This window comes from Macaca mulatta, chromosome 6 (genome assembly GCF_049350105.2).
Source record: "Macaca mulatta isolate MMU2019108-1 chromosome 6, T2T-MMU8v2.0, whole genome shotgun sequence".
NCBI lineage: Eukaryota > Metazoa > Chordata > Mammalia > Primates > Cercopithecidae > Macaca > Macaca mulatta.
In genome coordinates this window covers 346,615-364,100 of record NC_133411.1, presented here as the reverse complement: position 1 = coordinate 364,100, position 17,486 = coordinate 346,615, and positions in this window count along the sequence as shown.

Below are 17,486 nucleotides of genomic sequence, written 5' to 3'. Positions count from 1 at the left end.
GCCGGGGGTGCCGGCACCCCCCGCGATCGGGCTCCCAGCCGCCACCCCCGGCCCGCCCCCCGGGCTTCTGGGAGCCCCATCGCCGGGGGTGCCGGCACCCCCCGCGATCGGGCTCCCAGCCGCCACCCCCGGCCCGCCCCCCGGGCTTCTGGGAGCCCCATCGCCGGGGGTGCCGGCACCCCCCGCGATCGGGCTCCCAGCCGCCACCCCCGGCCCGCCCCCCGGGCTTCTGGGAGCCCCATCGCCGGGGGTGCCGGCACCCCCCGCGATCGGGCTCCCAGCCGCCACCCCCGGCCCGCCCCCCGGGCTTCTGGGAGCCCCATCGCCGGGGGTGCCGGCACCCCCCGCGATCGGGCTCCCAGCCGCCACCCCCGGCCCGCCCCCCGGGCTTCTGGGAGCCCCATCGCCGGGGGTGCCGGCACCCCCCGCGATCGGGCTCCCAGCCGCCACCCCCGGCCCGCCCCCCGGGCTTCTGGGAGCCCCATCGCCGGGGGTGCCGGCACCCCCCGCGATCGGGCTCCCAGCCGCCACCCCCGGCCCGCCCCCCGGGCTTCTGGGAGCCCCATCGCCGGGGGTGCCGGCACCCCCCGCGATCGGGCTCCCAGCCGCCACCCCCGGCCCGCCCCCCGGGCTTCTGGGAGCCCCATCGCCGGGGGTGCCGGCACCCCCCGCGATCGGGCTCCCAGCCGCCACCCCCGGCCCGCCCCCCGGGCTTCTGGGAGCCCCATCGCCGGGGGTGCCGGCACCCCCCGCGATCGGGCTCCCAGCCGCCACCCCCGGCCCGCCCCCCGGGCTTCTGGGAGCCCCATCGCCGGGGGTGCCGGCACCCCCCGCGATCGGGCTCCCAGCCGCCACCCCCGGCCCGCCCCCCGGGCTTCTGGGAGCCCCATCGCCGGGGGTGCCGGCACCCCCCGCGATCGGGCTCCCAGCCGCCACCCCCGGCCCGCCCCCCGGGCTTCTGGGAGCCCCATCGCCGGGGGTGCCGGCACCCCCCGCGATCGGGCTCCCAGCCGCCACCCCCGGCCCGCCCCCGGGCTTCTGGGAGCCCCATCGCCGGGGGTGCCGGCACCCCCCGCGATCGGGCTCCCAGCCGCCACCCCCGGCCCGCCCCCCGGGCTTCTGGGAGCCCCATCGCCGGGGGTGCCGGCACCCCCCGCGATCGGGCTCCCAGCCGCCACCCCCGGCCCGCCCCCCGGGCTTCTGGGAGCCCCATCGCCGGGGGTGCCGGCACCCCCCGCGATCGGGCTCCCAGCCGCCACCCCCGGCCCGCCCCCCGGGCTTCTGGGAGCCCCATCGCCGGGGGTGCCGGCACCCCCCGCGATCGGGCTCCCAGCCGCCACCCCCGGCCCGCCCCCCGGGCTTCTGGGAGCCCCATCGCCGGGGGTGCCGGCACCCCCCGCGATCGGGCTCCCAGCCGCCACCCCCGGCCCGCCCCCCGGGCTTCTGGGAGCCCCATCGCCGGGGGTGCCGGCACCCCCCGCGATCGGGCTCCCAGCCGCCACCCCCGGCCCGCCCCCCGGGCTTCTGGGAGCCCCATCGCCGGGGGTGCCGGCACCCCCCGCGATCGGGCTCCCAGCCGCCACCCCCGGCCCGCCCCCCGGGCTTCTGGGAGCCCCATCGCCGGGGGTGCCGGCACCCCCCGCGATCGGGCTCCCAGCCGCCACCCCCGGCCCGCCCCCCGGGCTTCTGGGAGCCCCATCGCCGGGGGTGCCGGCACCCCCCGCGATCGGGCTCCCAGCCGCCACCCCCGGCCCGCCCCCCGGGCTTCTGGGAGCCCCATCGCCGGGGGTGCCGGCACCCCCCGCGATCGGGCTCCCAGCCGCCACCCCCGGCCCGCCCCCCGGGCTTCTGGGAGCCCCATCGCCGGGGGTGCCGGCACCCCCCGCGATCGGGCTCCCAGCCGCCACCCCCGGCCCGCCCCCCGGGCTTCTGGGAGCCCCATCGCCGGGGGTGCCGGCACCCCCCGCGATCGGGCTCCCAGCCGCCACCCCCGGCCCGCCCCCCGGGCTTCTGGGAGCCCCATCGCCGGGGGTGCCGGCACCCCCCGCGATCGGGCTCCCAGCCGCCACCCCCGGCCCGCCCCCCGGGCTTCTGGGAGCCCCATCGCCGGGGGTGCCGGCACCCCCCGCGATCGGGCTCCCAGCCGCCACCCCCGGCCCGCCCCCCGGGCTTCTGGGAGCCCCATCGCCGGGGGTGCCGGCACCCCCCGCGATCGGGCTCCCAGCCGCCACCCCCGGCCCGCCCCCCGGGCTTCTGGGAGCCCCATCGCCGGGGGTGCCGGCACCCCCCGCGATCGGGCTCCCAGCCGCCACCCCCGGCCCGCCCCCCGGGCTTCTGGGAGCCCCATCGCCGGGGGTGCCGGCACCCCCCGCGATCGGGCTCCCAGCCGCCACCCCCGGCCCGCCCCCCGGGCTTCTGGGAGCCCCATCGCCGGGGGTGCCGGCACCCCCCGCGATCGGGCTCCCAGCCGCCACCCCCGGCCCGCCCCCCGGGCTTCTGGGAGCCCCATCGCCGGGGGTGCCGGCACCCCCCGCGATCGGGCTCCCAGCCGCCACCCCCGGCCCGCCCCCCGGGCTTCTGGGAGCCCCATCGCCGGGGGTGCCGGCACCCCCCGCGATCGGGCTCCCAGCCGCCACCCCCGGCCCGCCCCCCGGGCTTCTGGGAGCCCCATCGCCGGGGGTGCCGGCACCCCCCGCGATCGGGCTCCCAGCCGCCACCCCCGGCCCGCCCCCCGGGCTTCTGGGAGCCCCATCGCCGGGGGTGCCGGCACCCCCCGCGATCGGGCTCCCAGCCGCCACCCCCGGCCCGCCCCCCGGGCTTCTGGGAGCCCCATCGCCGGGGGTGCCGGCACCCCCCGCGATCGGGCTCCCAGCCGCCACCCCCGGCCCGCCCCCCGGGCTTCTGGGAGCCCCATCGCCGGGGGTGCCGGCACCCCCCGCGATCGGGCTCCCAGCCGCCACCCCCGGCCCGCCCCCCGGGCTTCTGGGAGCCCCATCGCCGGGGGTGCCGGCACCCCCCGCGATCGGGCTCCCAGCCGCCACCCCCGGCCCGCCCCCCGGGCTTCTGGGAGCCCCATCGCCGGGGGTGCCGGCACCCCCCGCGATCGGGCTCCCAGCCGCCACCCCCGGCCCGCCCCCCGGGCTTCTGGGAGCCCCATCGCCGGGGGTGCCGGCACCCCCCGCGATCGGGCTCCCAGCCGCCACCCCCGGCCCGCCCCCCGGGCTTCTGGGAGCCCCATCGCCGGGGGTGCCGGCACCCCCCGCGATCGGGCTCCCAGCCGCCACCCCCGGCCCGCCCCCCGGGCTTCTGGGAGCCCCATCGCCGGGGGTGCCGGCACCCCCCGCGATCGGGCTCCCAGCCGCCACCCCCGGCCCGCCCCCCGGGCTTCTGGGAGCCCCATCGCCGGGGGTGCCGGCACCCCCCGCGATCGGGCTCCCAGCCGCCACCCCCGGCCCGCCCCCCGGGCTTCTGGGAGCCCCATCGCCGGGGGTGCCGGCACCCCCCGCGATCGGGCTCCCAGCCGCCACCCCCGGCCCGCCCCCCGGGCTTCTGGGAGCCCCATCGCCGGGGGTGCCGGCACCCCCCGCGATCGGGCTCCCAGCCGCCACCCCCGGCCCGCCCCCCGGGCTTCTGGGAGCCCCATCGCCGGGGGTGCCGGCACCCCCCGCGATCGGGCTCCCAGCCGCCACCCCCGGCCCGCCCCCCGGGCTTCTGGGAGCCCCATCGCCGGGGGTGCCGGCACCCCCCGCGATCGGGCTCCCAGCCGCCACCCCCGGCCCGCCCCCCGGGCTTCTGGGAGCCCCATCGCCGGGGGTGCCGGCACCCCCCGCGATCGGGCTCCCAGCCGCCACCCCCGGCCCGCCCCCCGGGCTTCTGGGAGCCCCATCGCCGGGGGTGCCGGCACCCCCCGCGATCGGGCTCCCAGCCGCCACCCCCGGCCCGCCCCCCGGGCTTCTGGGAGCCCCATCGCCGGGGGTGCCGGCACCCCCCGCGATCGGGCTCCCAGCCGCCACCCCCGGCCCGCCCCCCGGGCTTCTGGGAGCCCCATCGCCGGGGGTGCCGGCACCCCCCGCGATCGGGCTCCCAGCCGCCACCCCCGGCCCGCCCCCCGGGCTTCTGGGAGCCCCATCGCCGGGGGTGCCGGCACCCCCCGCGATCGGGCTCCCAGCCGCCACCCCCGGCCCGCCCCCCGGGCTTCTGGGAGCCCCATCGCCGGGGGTGCCGGCACCCCCCGCGATCGGGCTCCCAGCCGCCACCCCCGGCCCGCCCCCCGGGCTTCTGGGAGCCCCATCGCCGGGGGTGCCGGCACCCCCCGCGATCGGGCTCCCAGCCGCCACCCCCGGCCCGCCCCCCGGGCTTCTGGGAGCCCCATCGCCGGGGGTGCCGGCACCCCCCGCGATCGGGCTCCCAGCCGCCACCCCCGGCCCGCCCCCCGGGCTTCTGGGAGCCCCATCGCCGGGGGTGCCGGCACCCCCCGCGATCGGGCTCCCAGCCGCCACCCCCGGCCCGCCCCCCGGGCTTCTGGGAGCCCCATCGCCGGGGGTGCCGGCACCCCCCGCGATCGGGCTCCCAGCCGCCACCCCCGGCCCGCCCCCCGGGCTTCTGGGAGCCCCATCGCCGGGGGTGCCGGCACCCCCCGCGATCGGGCTCCCAGCCGCCACCCCCGGCCCGCCCCCCGGGCTTCTGGGAGCCCCATCGCCGGGGGTGCCGGCACCCCCCGCGATCGGGCTCCCAGCCGCCACCCCCGGCCCGCCCCCCGGGCTTCTGGGAGCCCCATCGCCGGGGGTGCCGGCACCCCCCGCGATCGGGCTCCCAGCCGCCACCCCCGGCCCGCCCCCCGGGCTTCTGGGAGCCCCATCGCCGGGGGTGCCGGCACCCCCCGCGATCGGGCTCCCAGCCGCCACCCCCGGCCCGCCCCCCGGGCTTCTGGGAGCCCCATCGCCGGGGGTGCCGGCACCCCCCGCGATCGGGCTCCCAGCCGCCACCCCCGGCCCGCCCCCCGGGCTTCTGGGAGCCCCATCGCCGGGGGTGCCGGCACCCCCCGCGATCGGGCTCCCAGCCGCCACCCCCGGCCCGCCCCCCGGGCTTCTGGGAGCCCCATCGCCGGGGGTGCCGGCACCCCCCGCGATCGGGCTCCCAGCCGCCACCCCCGGCCCGCCCCCCGGGCTTCTGGGAGCCCCATCGCCGGGGGTGCCGGCACCCCCCGCGATCGGGCTCCCAGCCGCCACCCCCGGCCCGCCCCCCGGGCTTCTGGGAGCCCCATCGCCGGGGGTGCCGGCACCCCCCGCGATCGGGCTCCCAGCCGCCACCCCCGGCCCGCCCCCCGGGCTTCTGGGAGCCCCATCGCCGGGGGTGCCGGCACCCCCCGCGATCGGGCTCCCAGCCGCCACCCCCGGCCCGCCCCCCGGGCTTCTGGGAGCCCCATCGCCGGGGGTGCCGGCACCCCCCGCGATCGGGCTCCCAGCCGCCACCCCCGGCCCGCCCCCCGGGCTTCTGGGAGCCCCATCGCCGGGGGTGCCGGCACCCCCCGCGATCGGGCTCCCAGCCGCCACCCCCGGCCCGCCCCCCGGGCTTCTGGGAGCCCCATCGCCGGGGGTGCCGGCACCCCCCGCGATCGGGCTCCCAGCCGCCACCCCCGGCCCGCCCCCCGGGCTTCTGGGAGCCCCATCGCCGGGGGTGCCGGCACCCCCCGCGATCGGGCTCCCAGCCGCCACCCCCGGCCCGCCCCCCGGGCTTCTGGGAGCCCCATCGCCGGGGGTGCCGGCACCCCCCGCGATCGGGCTCCCAGCCGCCACCCCCGGCCCGCCCCCCGGGCTTCTGGGAGCCCCATCGCCGGGGGTGCCGGCACCCCCCGCGATCGGGCTCCCAGCCGCCACCCCCGGCCCGCCCCCCGGGCTTCTGGGAGCCCCATCGCCGGGGGTGCCGGCACCCCCCGCGATCGGGCTCCCAGCCGCCACCCCCGGCCCGCCCCCCGGGCTTCTGGGAGCCCCATCGCCGGGGGTGCCGGCACCCCCCGCGATCGGGCTCCCAGCCGCCACCCCCGGCCCGCCCCCCGGGCTTCTGGGAGCCCCATCGCCGGGGGTGCCGGCACCCCCCGCGATCGGGCTCCCAGCCGCCACCCCCGGCCCGCCCCCCGGGCTTCTGGGAGCCCCATCGCCGGGGGTGCCGGCACCCCCCGCGATCGGGCTCCCAGCCGCCACCCCCGGCCCGCCCCCCGGGCTTCTGGGAGCCCCATCGCCGGGGGTGCCGGCACCCCCCGCGATCGGGCTCCCAGCCGCCACCCCCGGCCCGCCCCCCGGGCTTCTGGGAGCCCCATCGCCGGGGGTGCCGGCACCCCCCGCGATCGGGCTCCCAGCCGCCACCCCCGGCCCGCCCCCCGGGCTTCTGGGAGCCCCATCGCCGGGGGTGCCGGCACCCCGCGCGATCGGGCTCCCAGCCGCCACCCCCGGCCCGCCCCCCGGGCTTCTGGGAGCCCCATCGCCGGGGGTGCCGGCACCCCGCGCGATCGGGCTCCCAGCCGCCACCCCCGGCCCGCCCCCCGGGCTTCTGGGAGCCCCATCGCCGGGGGTGCAGGCACCCCGCGCGATCGGGCTCCCAGCCGCCACCCCCGGCCCGCCCCCCGGGCTTCTGGGAGCCCCATCGCCGGGGGTGCAGGCACCCCGCGCGATCGGGCTCCCAGCCGCCACCCCCGGCCCGCCCCCCGGGCTTCTGGGAGCCCCATCGCCGGGGGTGCAGGCACCCCGCGCGATCGGGCTCCCAGCCGCCACCCCCGGCCCGCCCCCCGGGCTTCTGGGAGCCCCATCGCCGGGGGTGCAGGCACCCCGCGCGATCGGGCTCCCAGCCGCCACCCCCGGCCCGCCCCCCGGGCTTCTGGGAGCCCCATCGCCGGGGGTGCAGGCACCCCGCGCGATCGGGCTCCCAGCCGCCACCCCCGGCCCGCCCCCCGGGCTTCTGGGAGCCCCATCGCCGGGGGTGCAGGCACCCCGCGCGATCGGGCTCCCAGCCGCCACCCCCGGCCCGCCCCCCGGGCTTCTGGGAGCCCCATCGCCGGGGGTGCAGGCACCCCGCGCGATCGGGCTCCCAGCCGCCACCCCCGGCCCGCCCCCCGGGCTTCTGGGAGCCCCATCGCCGGGGGTGCAGGCACCCCGCGCGATCGGGCTCCCAGCCGCCACCCCCGGCCCGCCCCCCGGGCTTCTGGGAGCCCCATCGCCGGGGGTGCAGGCACCCCGCGCGATCGGGCTCCCAGCCGCCACCCCCGGCCCGCCCCCCGGGCTTCTGGGAGCCCCATCGCCGGGGGTGCAGGCACCCCGCGCGATCGGGCTCCCAGCCGCCACCCCCGGCCCGCCCCCCGGGCTTCTGGGAGCCCCATCGCCGGGGGTGCAGGCACCCCGCGCGATCGGGCTCCCAGCCGCCACCCCCGGCCCGCCCCCCGGGCTTCTGGGAGCCCCATCGCCGGGGGTGCAGGCACCCCGCGCGATCGGGCTCCCAGCCGCCACCCCCGGCCCGCCCCCCGGGCTTCTGGGAGCCCCATCGCCGGGGGTGCAGGCACCCCGCGCGATCGGGCTCCCAGCCGCCACCCCCGGCCCGCCCCCCGGGCTTCTGGGAGCCCCATCGCCGGGGGTGCAGGCACCCCGCGCGATCGGGCTCCCAGCCGCCACCCCCGGCCCGCCCCCCGGGCTTCTGGGAGCCCCATCGCCGGGGGTGCAGGCACCCCGCGCGATCGGGCTCCCAGCCGCCACCCCCGGCCCGCCCCCCGGGCTTCTGGGAGCCCCATCGCCGGGGGTGCAGGCACCCCGCGCGATCGGGCTCCCAGCCGCCACCCCCGGCCCGCCCCCCGGGCTTCTGGGAGCCCCATCGCCGGGGGTGCAGGCACCCCGCGCGATCGGGCTCCCAGCCGCCACCCCCGGCCCGCCCCCCGGGCTTCTGGGAGCCCCATCGCCGGGGGTGCAGGCACCCCGCGCGATCGGGCTCCCAGCCGCCACCCCCGGCCCGCCCCCCGGGCTTCTGGGAGCCCCATCGCCGGGGGTGCAGGCACCCCGCGCGATCGGGCTCCCAGCCGCCACCCCCGGCCCGCCCCCCGGGCTTCTGGGAGCCCCATCGCCGGGGGTGCAGGCACCCCGCGCGATCGGGCTCCCAGCCGCCACCCCCGGCCCGCCCCCCGGGCTTCTGGGAGCCCCATCGCCGGGGGTGCAGGCACCCCGCGCGATCGGGCTCCCAGCCGCCACCCCCGGCCCGCCCCCCGGGCTTCTGGGAGCCCCATCGCCGGGGGTGCAGGCACCCCGCGCGATCGGGCTCCCAGCCGCCACCCCCGGCCCGCCCCCCGGGCTTCTGGGAGCCCCATCGCCGGGGGTGCAGGCACCCCGCGCGATCGGGCTCCCAGCCGCCACCCCCGGCCCGCCCCCCGGGCTTCTGGGAGCCCCATCGCCGGGGGTGCAGGCACCCCGCGCGATCGGGCTCCCAGCCGCCACCCCCGGCCCGCCCCCCGGGCTTCTGGGAGCCCCATCGCCGGGGGTGCAGGCACCCCGCGCGATCGGGCTCCCAGCCGCCACCCCCGGCCCGCCCCCCGGGCTTCTGGGAGCCCCATCGCCGGGGGTGCAGGCACCCCGCGCGATCGGGCTCCCAGCCGCCACCCCCGGCCCGCCCCCCGGGCTTCTGGGAGCCCCATCGCCGGGGGTGCAGGCACCCCGCGCGATCGGGCTCCCAGCCGCCACCCCCGGCCCGCCCCCCGGGCTTCTGGGAGCCCCATCGCCGGGGGTGCAGGCACCCCGCGCGATCGGGCTCCCAGCCGCCACCCCCGGCCCGCCCCCCGGGCTTCTGGGAGCCCCATCGCCGGGGGTGCAGGCACCCCGCGCGATCGGGCTCCCAGCCGCCACCCCCGGCCCGCCCCCCGGGCTTCTGGGAGCCCCATCGCCGGGGGTGCAGGCACCCCGCGCGATCGGGCTCCCAGCCGCCACCCCCGGCCCGCCCCCCGGGCTTCTGGGAGCCCCATCGCCGGGGGTGCAGGCACCCCGCGCGATCGGGCTCCCAGCCGCCACCCCCGGCCCGCCCCCCGGGCTTCTGGGAGCCCCATCGCCGGGGGTGCAGGCACCCCGCGCGATCGGGCTCCCAGCCGCCACCCCGGCCCGCCCCCCGGGCTTCTGGGAGCCCCATCGCCGGGGGTGCAGGCACCCCCCGCGATCGGGCTCCCAGCCGCCACCCCCGGCCCGCCCCCCTGGCTTCTGGGAGCCTTGTGGACCCCCAGCCTCTTTCTCATATTCTGAGTAATATCATCTCCCCATCGGAAAATTTTCAACCCCTTCTCAGACGATTGTACACCCCCAGTGTGCACACCCTCAGAGGGAGTAACCCCCTCTTTATTAGGAGTCACATCAGCCTCTTCCTCCCTTAATATTCAGAACAGTATCCCACCGTTGTTTCTACTTCCAGTGAAACTGATTGTCATATCCTCCTCTCCCAAGCAGAAGTTGGAAACTCTGTCACGGGGGGTGTACACCGTTGTGATATAGAAATTAACATCGTCCTCTCCCGGGTTTACATCAGGAGCAAGTCTATTAATCATTAATATTAATAATTATATTAATATTAATAATAATTATTGATATTAATGATCACAATAAAGAGAGTAAAAATGAATACTGGTTTAAAAGGTTAACCATTTGTATTCATAATTATTAGTAATATCACTATTAATAATAATATTATGATATTAGCAATTAATGTGACTTAAATCAATACCCAGTGATGCTGGGAATACAATAATGATTAGTATTAGGAACTAATAATATTATTTGATGGCATTAATATTAATAATTAATTGAAAGCAGGCATAATCATGTATTGAAAATCATTATCCATAATTAATAATGGTATCTTATGAATTTTTAGTATCATTGATAATTATTAAAATCGATCATTGATGATTAATAATCATATTATTATTCCTCATTCCACGGGAAGTGTAAACCTACTTGTGATGCTGTTCTTAATAACCAGGGTCGGAAAGCAGGACTTTAGTTTTAATATCGCAGTAGGTGTACACTCAGCACGTGACACTGATCCTAATATGAACGGGGGTAGAGTATCACATGACTCCAATTATAGCAATGGATGGATAGCTACGTGGTAATATTGCTCCTAATATTCCCGGAAGAAGCCTTTGCTATTTGTCCGAATATGGCACTGAGGGGACAGTTTCTCTGAGATATAGTTCCTAGTATACGGAGTTGGAGAGGATGATAATAATTCACAGGATGTGTGCTCCCGCCCAGTGATATTGTAATTACTATCCTGGGAGGGAGAGGATGATATTGCACTCTGTACAGCAGGAGGCGTACACCCAGTCTGGGATATTGTTCTTAATATCCATGGAGGGGACAGGCTGATATTACTCGCAATGTGGCACAGGGTGGACATTCACCCTGTTTCATCCTGCTCAATATTCCAAGGCCGAGAGACAGATATTAATCTCAGTATCACAGACACTGGACAACCACTTGTGATACTCTTCCAAATATCCAGATCAGGTTGCCAGGAGTCACCCCCGGACGGCCCCCCTGACTTCTGGGAGCCCCATCGCGAGGGGGTCAGGCACCCCCCGCGATCGGGCTCCCAGCCGCCAACCCAGGCCGGCCCCCCTGGCTTCTGGGAGCCCCATCGCCGGGGGGTCAGGCACCCCCCGCGATCGGGCTCCCAGCCGCCACCCCCGGCCCGCCCCCCTGGCTTCTGGGAGCCCCATCGCCGGGGGGTCAGGCACGCCCCCCGATCGGGCTCCCAGCCGCCACCCCCGGCCCGCCCCCCTGGCTTCTGGGAGCCCCATCTCCGGGGGTGCAGGCACGCCCCCCGATCGGGCTCCCAGCCGCCACCCCCGGCCCGCCCCCCTGGCTTCTGTGAGCCCCATCGCCGGGGGTGCAGGCACGCCCCCCGATCGGGCTCCCAGCCGCCACCCCCGGCCCGCCCCCCTGGCTTCTGGGAGCCCCATCGCCGGGGGTGCAGGCACGCCCCCCGATCGGGCTCCCAGCCGCCACCCCCGGCCCGCCCCCCTGGCTTCTGGGAGCCCCATCGCCGGGGGTGCAGGCACCCCCGGCGATCGGGCTCCCAGCCGCCACCCCCGGCCCGCCCCCCTGGCTTCTGGGAGCCCCATCGCCGGGGGGTCAGGCACGCCCCCCGATCGGGCTCCCAGCCGCCATCCCCGGCCCGCCCCCCTGGCTTCTGGGAGCCCCATCGCCGGGGGGGCCGGCACCCCCCGCGATCGGGGCCCCAGCCGCCACGCCCGGCCCGCCCCCCTGGCTTCTGGGAGCCCCATCGCCGGGGGGGCCGGCACCCCCCGCGATCGGGCCCCCAGCCGCCACGCCCGGCCCGCCCCCCTGGCTTCTGGGAGCCCCATCGCCGGGGGGGCCGGCAACCCCGCGATCGGGCCGCCAGCCGCCACGCCCGGCCCGCCCCCCTGGCTTCTGGGAGCCCCATCGCCGGGGGGGCCGGCACCCCCCGCGATCGGGCCGCCAGCCGCCACGCCCGGCCCGCCCCCCTGGCTTCTGGGAGCCCCATCGCCGGGGGGGCCGGCACCCCCCGCGATCGGGCCGCCAGCCGCCACGCCCGGCCCGCCCCCCTGGCTTCTGGGAGCCCCATCGCCGGGGGGGCCGGCACCCCCCGCGATCGGGCCGCCAGCCGCCACGCCCGGCCCGCCCCCCTGGCTTCTGGGAGCCCCATCGCCGGGGGTGCCGGCACCCCCCGCGATCGGGCTCCCAGCCGCCACCCCCGGCCCGCCCCCCTGGCTTCTGGGAGCCCCATCGCCGGGGGTGCCGGCACCCCCCGCGATCGGGCTCCCAGCCGCCACCCCCGGCCCGCCCCCCTGGCTTCTGGGAGCCCCATCGCCGGGGGTGCCGGCGCCCCCGGCGATCGGGCTCCCAGCCGCCACCCCCGGCCCGCCCCCCTGGCTTCTGGGAGCCCCATCGCCGGGGGTGCCGGCGCCCCCGGCGATCCGGCTCCCAGCCGCCACCCGCGGCCCGCCCGCCTGGCTTCTGGGAGCCCCATCGCCGGGGGTGCCGGCGCCCCCGGCGATCCGGCTCCCAGCCGCCACCCGCGGCCCGCCGCCTGGCTTCTGGGAGCCCCATCGCCGGCGGTGCCGGCGCCCCCGGCGATCCGGCTCCCAGCCACCACCCCCGGCCCGCGCCCCTGGCTTCTGGGAGCCCCATCGCCGGCGGTGCCGGCGCCCCTGGCGGTCGGGCTCCCAGCCGCCACCCCGGCCCGCCCCCCTGGCTTCTGGGAGCCCCATCGCCCCGAAATGTCTACTAAAAATACAAAAAGAGAGAAAATGCCAGGTATGGTTGTGGGCACCTGTAGTCCCAGCTACTCAAGAGGCTGAGGCAGGAAAATCACTTGAACTCGGGAGGTGGAGCTTGCAGTGAACCAAGATCGCACCACTGCTCTCCAGCCTGAACAACAGAGCAAGGCTCCATTTCAAAATAAATAAATAAATAAATAAATAAATAAATAAATAAATAAATAATTAAAATAAGCGTCCCAGTCTATGGCACTTTGTCATAGCAGCCTGAATGAACTAAGACAGCTCAGTACGAATCAAACAGAAGGCCAGGTCACAGGAACCTAAAGGAAGTCCTCCTAAAAGCAGAATGACATCAGGGAAGGAGGAACAATGGCAGGGGGGGCAAAATAGGACCTCAGGGCTGTTCTAGGACACCCACGTCCCAGGCTGTGAGGCTACCTGTGGAGCTTGGCATCCTGCCAACCCAGATCAGTGGCACAGGTGCCTACCGGGAGCTGTGCAGCAGACCCCGTCTTTCTCAAGGAGCCTTCTCGGGACCAGTCTTCCGGACTGGCAGTGGACAAGAGCTTTACAAATGTCCTCACAATTGCATCCATGGGCAAGAAATTCCACTTCTAGAATCATTCTTAAAGAAGAAGAAAATGTTTAAATAAATAAATAAAACAATAAAATTAGGCTCATTCTTGGAATGTTGCCAGGATATAGCTTACAAGATAGGAAAACAAGCTCAAATTATAGGAGTGTATTTAATAAAAGAAAAAAAGAAAGAAAAGATTAGAACAGTCAGAAGATGGTCATATTCTAGAAGAGCTGCAGGAATAAGGGAATTAAAAACAATATGCTCCCAAACCCTTTAGAGAAGGTATGCTTGGGCTCCAGACATTTGGCCTGGTTTTTTGGACAAAAGTGGTGAATTGGTCCTCTCTCCCTCTCTCTCTCCCTCTCTCTCTTTCTCCCTCTCTATGTCCTTCCCTCCATCCCTCTATCCATCCCTTTCTCTCTCTCTCCCTCTCTCTGTCTCTCCCTCCCTCCCTTTCTCCCTCTCTATCTCCCCCTTTCTCTCTCTCTCTCTCTCCCACTCTCCCCTGCCCCCTTTCTCCCTGCCTGCTTCTCTGTCTCCTCCCTGCATCCCATACACATCATGGTAGAAAGGCCCCTTAGGATCATCCCACATCCTCTGTGGCCATCCACACCTGCCAACCTGCCCTCTGATCTGTATACTGTCCTGGTTTATTCTGCCCACCTGAAAAAGCTCGGCCATGCAGGTAGAAGATGCTGCTGTTCTATTTCCATGATGCCAAATGCCTAGAAATTAAGGGGAAAACGCATTCACCAAAAAAATGGGATTTTATGTTGAATCTTAGCATTTACTTCTGTTATCCTCCTTTTTTTTCTTTTGTTTAGGTCTGTGTCCTGGGAAGCTCTGGGATGAACATGACTCCTGAGCACAGACGCCGCCCTCACAGAGGTTCGTGTATGCTCGGCTTCATCCTCGGAACGTTACACTCACACTTGACTCGCCCACTTTACGTGTCTTTTTTTTTTTTTTTTTTTGGCCTGACTTTTAGAAAACCAATCTGAGAATAAAGTTTAAAAAGAGAGTTTCTGAACCCTTAACTGAGGTCAAAATCTTGGAGTGAAAGCCAAAGATGCAGTGTCCAAGGAGTCAGGGGAATGGGGGCATCTTCGAACCCATAATCAGTCAGCAGTGGGGAGAAAACAAGGGCTTCTATGTGCGGCTCCCTGATGAGCACTCGGAAAGCAAATGCGTTTCAGTCCAGAAGAAGGTCAAGTGAGGAAATGAGCTAAATGGGGCTTATTCCTTGCTCAGCCCTGAGACTAGGCTGGAGGCCCCAGGCAGGAGAGGGAGGGCCAGGCCCCATAAGCCTCTCCCCACGGAAAATGATGATGGGCCAGGAAGCTGCAGAGTGAGTCGACCTTCTTGCCCTCTCTGCAGAGGCCTGGCCCTTGTGAGTGAACCCCCTCACTCCCTCTTATTATTTAGTCTTGCTACTGTTGACATATTAAAGTTGGTGATCATTTGGAACATGAGTGCTAAACTGAATTTTGTTAATTCTAATAATTTATCAGAGCATTTTTATATTTCTAGGAAACAGAATTATACATTATCCTCAGAATTATTTTATCTTTCTTGTTAATAATAACAGTCCTTCAGTCGCCCTGCCTTCCCACTGGGTGTGAGTGCATCTCTGCTAATGTGGGGCATGAGAATGGATGCCAGAGGCAGAGCAAGCAGCTCAGAGGCCATAGCAGCTATTTATTTTTTTGTTTATTTATTTATTTATTTTGAGATGGAGTCTCACTCTGTTGCCCAGGCTGGAGTGCAATGGCGCGATCTCAGCTCACTGCAACCACCACTTCCTGGGTTCAAGTGATTCTCCCGCCTCAGCTTCCAGAGTAGCTGGGATTACAGGCACCCACCACCATGCCGGGCTAATTTTTGGTACTCTTAGTAGAGACGGAGTTTCACCATGTTGGCAAGGTTGGTCTTGAACCCCTGGCCTCGGGTGATTCACCCACCTTGGCCTCCTAAAGTGCTAAGATTACAGGCATGAGCCACCATGCCCGGCCCATTGTGGCATCTTAATCACAGAGTGAAGAAGGCCTGGACCCAGCGTGAAGATGATGAAAAGGGGGAAGAGCAGCTCTCTCACCTATAGTGCTGCCAGGCGCTTCCAACTTTCAACATAAGGGACACTAAATAGCTTTCCCAACGAAAACAACTGAGATGTTGGGTAAGACCTACAAAAATGCATCTTTGTAAGTGCATTACTGGGCTGGCATTGAAGGATGGAATCCACAGCAGTCGATAAGGAATTGGCGGGAACCAAAGTGGAATTTATTTTTCTGTTTAGACAGTTGCACAGAGGATGGGGCATCAGAAACAAAACCGGATGTCTCTCCAAAATGAGGTCAGAAATCTGACATCTTAGACTTAAAATAAAAGCCCACCTCAGAGCAGGAGCAGCAAGGAGAGCAGCTGTCCCTGCATTGGTGCTGGGTGGAGGGAAAACCACTGACCCTGAGAACCGATGAGAAACAGTCCTCCAGGAGTTCATGCTGGAAGACCTCGAGAGCATGGGTCAAATCGACGTGGCACCAGGCGGCTGCTAACTTCACCTCTACCCCATGTGAGTGAACATCTTTGCTGAAACAATGCAACCCTGTCCTCAAAATATCTCCCCACTTAAAATTCCAAGAAAGATAAGTCCTCGTGCAAAAAGTTACAAAACATAAGTAAACAAAGTACTGTGGATACATCCAATAATTCAAGAAACAAATTGAGCAGAGCCACAAAAATCCAAAATGTGGAAAAGATCAACTGCTGGCAAAGTATCCACTGCTGTTGCTCCCGTTAAGAGACTGTATTTCATAAAAAGCTAGACACGCCCCTCTGTGGCCTCACACTTGCCTTCTCAGGCATGTCTGCCCCAGAAATGCCTTTGCACTGCCTTCTCCAAGAGACACATACGGGGCAAGAATATTTAGGCAGTGATTGTAGACATAGAAAACACTTGAAAGCCACCCAAATACATCTCTATCAAGGAAAAAAGCTGGCATAGTCACATTGTGGAATATGATACAGCTGTGAAAATGAACTGCCGTTAGAAGCATCAGCAATGAAAAATTACAGTGAACAAAGGAAATTACTGAAAAATACACTGCTATTCCACATACAGTTCACAAACTATAACATATGACATGGCTGAATAATATACAGAGAAATGATATAACTTATGAAAAGCAAGACAAACATTAACACATTAGTCCTATGTCTGGGTGAAGAAGGGAGACCCAGGTGATGAAAGAAGGGCGCATTGTAGCCTTTCAAGACACTCGATGCTAATGCATGATGACAACAGCGCAATTATTAATCTATCAGATTATGCATTCAGTTTTGTTTGTTTGTTTGCTTTTGAGGCGGAGTTTTGCTCATGTAGCCCAGGCTAGAGTGTAATGGCACGATCTCGGCTCGCTGCAACTTCTATCTCCTGGGTTCAAACAACTCTCCCACCTCAGACTCCCGAGTAGCTGGGATCACAGGTGCCTGCCATGATGCTCAGCTAACTTTTTGTATTTTTTTAGTAGAGACGGGTTTCACCACATTGGCCAGGCTGGTCTTAAACACCTGACCTCAAATGATCCACCCGCCTCAGCCTCCGAAAGTGCTGGGCTTACAGACATGAGCCACCGTGCCCAGCCAAATTTTATAGACTCTTAGGTGTCATATATTTCATAATTAAACATAAAAAACTAAATGTTTACTGTACTTTGTAAATGAAAGAGCAATAAAAATTGTTGCAAACTTTTAAACATCAAACCTGTTGTATAGCTCATAGTGACCCTCCTATTAAGCTGTGGTAAGCTCCAATTGGTATTTCATTGTTATTTTATAAAAACTAGGTGAACAGATGAAAAACAGAATTCAGTTTTAAAACAAGATATTAAGATAATGTTACTGGTTGAAAGTGTCCAGGTTGTTGGTGCCTTGAACCAAGAATTGGACGCAATGCAAAAATGGAGCAAGGAAAGAATGAAGCAGCAAAGCAGACATTTACGGAAAATGAAAGCACGCTCCACAGGGTGAGAGCGCCTGAGCACAGGGGGCCCGTTACTGAAGTTTCTAGGGCTTAAATCCCCTCTCGAGGTTTCCATTGGTTACTTGGTGTGTACCCTACGTAAATGAAGAGGATGAAGTAAAATTACAAAGTCATGTACTCGGTGTAAGCCCTGTGTAAATGGAGAGGATATTTCTTGTCATACCGCAAGAGTTTCCATTTGATTTCGTTCTCGGAAGTCAAGGTGAATCGGCCTTATGTTCCTGCCTCCAGACCCTTTTCTCCTGCCTCCGTGGAATGGATGGCAGGACATGGAAAATGGTTTTGTCCAAATGACATGTCCCAGGGCACTGGCAGCTGAGGACAAGAGGGAACCAGTTGGTGTCACTGAGGAACGCTCACCCGTGTCTCCACACCGCACAGAACAAAGTGAGTGTCCTTGTCCTGAACCCTCTGAAGTGAGTATCTCGCCTCAGGGCTTTCATGAAACCCTTTTTAGGAGAGGCTCCTTCTCTCTCCTTCTGCAGCCACAAGGCAGCAGGGATAGCCCCTCTCTCGCTGAAGTTCTTCTTAAAAAAACAAAGAGAATAAAATACTAGAATTAATGTAATGAATAATAAAAT